Source organism: Lupinus angustifolius, unplaced genomic scaffold (assembly GCF_001865875.1).
Source record: "Lupinus angustifolius cultivar Tanjil unplaced genomic scaffold, LupAngTanjil_v1.0 Scaffold_327, whole genome shotgun sequence".
NCBI lineage: Eukaryota > Viridiplantae > Streptophyta > Magnoliopsida > Fabales > Fabaceae > Lupinus > Lupinus angustifolius.
The window spans coordinates 311,407-314,331 of NW_017727734.1; the positions used below are offsets into that span (position 1 = coordinate 311,407).

The 2,925-nt window shown below is 38.3% G+C and overlaps 1 pseudogene; it reads left to right on the forward strand.

The window, feature by feature from the left end:
- The first annotated feature begins 316 nt into the window (after positions 1–316).
- The window catches only part of LOC109341010, a 4,474-nt pseudogene continuing 1,865 nt past the window's right edge, over positions 317–2,925 (forward strand).

Genomic DNA, 2,925 nt, shown 5'->3' on the forward strand with positions numbered 1-2,925 from the left:
CAAATACTTATTGGCATTTTTTATGAAAGAATGTATAAAATAATTGTCAAAATTCCATTAGATGAGATAAGGTTATTTAAATTTTATTCCATGTTAATATGTTTTAAGAATCTATAAATCCAAAAGTTATTTCAATAGAGCCAAAAAGAATGTCATTCCAAGTTTTCAATACCACACACAAAGTGTACGACTACAACCTTCACCATCAAATGCCTATAAATTGAGAACCCCTTCACTCCATTTCATGTGTCACTCATACCCTATCAACCCTTCTCCATCGTTAATCTACTTTCATCTCTTTCATTTTCACAGAGCTATGTCTAACTCTAACTCAAGGAGGAACATGGGTCGTCAAAAGACTGAGATGAAAAAGATAACCAAAGAGAGCAACCTTCAAGTCACATTCACCAAACGTCGCAATGGTGTAACGCCCCGAAAATTACTCCATAAATATAATGCCCAAAAATGGGTAAATTTTTTTTTGTGAATAATGTAATGTAAACTTATCATCTTTATATTTGTTTCTTTTTCAGGACATCACTTTAAGTAACATACATTGCGGAAAAAAAAAATAATTACCTAATGGTAACAAAAAATAACACAATATAACTTTGAATAATACTTCATTTAATAACGGAAAATATCTGTACGAAATACAAGGTGGAAGAAATATTCGCCCAAACTGAAATTACACAAAAGGTTGAGATATCCATCACATCAAAAATTACCCTACACAGATCTAAGTCGCAAGGGCTGGTGTAGGTGTATCGGTCTCCCTCAATCCTCCATGCCCCCTCCTGGGACATAGAGAAGCGGTAACTCCAAATCCTCGCAGAACGATCCATCTGAACAAAACGCGATCCGAAGACAAACAGAAAATAGAGGGAGCAAGACATCTAATGAATATTACTCATTGACGATATGGAATTACACGAAATATCACATCCAGACAGACACGCATAATAAACACAATATATACATCACATATAAAAATGCACAATGATGAATGATGTTATAATCTCAAATTATGAGTATCAAAGTCCACAATCTCAATGTATGAATGTTATGCTTATTTTATCCATCCTTTCACCAATATCCTCCCAATATACTATTCGAAAATAACCAAGAGTATAGGTCCCATAACAAGCCGATTTGAACACACCAAAACTATTCCTCGCAAGGATATATGATCGATCTGTTCCAAAGAACTGTCCATTTCAGGATGGTGTCATATCAAACACTTTGTGGGAATCCCTCTCATTGATCCTGATTGTAAAGAGAGATCGGCTAGTTTGCACTATGAGAACTGTCTGATCCAACATAATATCTCATCCATGAATACAAGGGACTCGTCTCAGCTCGAATCACCCTCAAGACTTTGTTGACGAACCACCACCATCGTTGTCCCTCTCAACATCTCGGGGCTCACTCGTCTCTCGTAAATTTCCTCTCCACTACTTCATTATCGATAATGAGTATGCACACTAACCGATATTAGTCGATTAAATCTTTTAATCATTATTTTATATGATCGGCCCAACCTAAGAATTATCCTAGAGGAAGGCTTCTTGTGGCACTCGATCTTACGTCAACACGTAAATAGAGTAATAACATCCCTACCACTACGAACCATCACTGAATCACCCTAGACGGCCACATGGCCAAGCCTCTTACGGTCAGACGACCTCGCTGTGTGGTATCATGTAATCCTTTTTTTGTGCATCGCCCTAATCACGACATCACAGTCAGAAACGATGCCCTAAATAGGCGCAAGATCAGAGGTAAAAAGTTGTATAAGTTTGTGGATTTTGGGCACCGGGTTCAATCATCTGAGTCACGGTCTTTCCCAATGGTAAATACACTTCACACCCAAGCTAGGGCCATTTCCTGCATGGTTCTCCCTCGAGCGAGGGGATTCTCGTTCAAGCTAAAAGTCCACCAAAAAATGGTCAAAATACCTATATGGACTTGCCCGGAGGAGGTACGGTCGCCTGGGCGCCAAAAATGCCCAAAACAGGCTGTGTGGCCCTCGCCTAGGCGAGAAACGCTCGCCCAAGCGAGGCTGTCTCGCCCTGGCGAGGGGCTGCTCGCCCAAGCGCTATTTGGAACCATTCTTCTTTGTTTCTTCCTCGCCCAGGCGAGTTTGGCTTGCCTAAGCGAGGTGGTCCAATTACCAGGACCATTTCACTTGCCCTTTTTGGGCTACCAAATCGAAACTCTCCTCTGTTTTCGATCTCAATGAATTTTAGTTTCTCGAGTGGTGTTTCTCCATGGACATCCACCACAATACTTGATATTTTAAGCTATCCTAATCATACAACTTAAGAAAGTATTCGTACAAAATCCATGCACGCAAAATTATTGATTAAGTACGGGTTTTCTTAATACACAAATATAACTCCAAACTTTTGAGATAGTTTAGGAGATCCGGGTGTCATATTCGAACACCACTATGTCATGATGTATTCTCCATCACCTTAGGTTGTCGCATGCTTGCTTTCTTTTATGAGAAATTGGGTTGATCGTCCAACTTCGAAAGCTTCGAAACTAAGCACATAAAAACAATTTAGTGATTTGTGAATCAATTTTAAATGACAACCCTAAAGTAAAAACATGGTTTAATACTTTAATCCATTTATGAACTCAACGAATTTCATTCATCCGGTCCAAGATTCATATTTTTGAACCATCATTTATCATCGAAACTCTTGTTCCTGATTTCCAACGTTTTCCAAGATAAGTTTTTAATAAAGTTTACACTTTTATCACCTCATAGAGTTATATTTTCATGGAGACTTTGTAAGCCATATTTCACCATTTTTAGGTAAGTTTCTTAATCCAAGTCTACACATTTTAAATCCACATCTCTCAAGTTGATCTTACTACTTTAAAGTAAGTCATCTTAAGTAGATTCCATATTTTGCA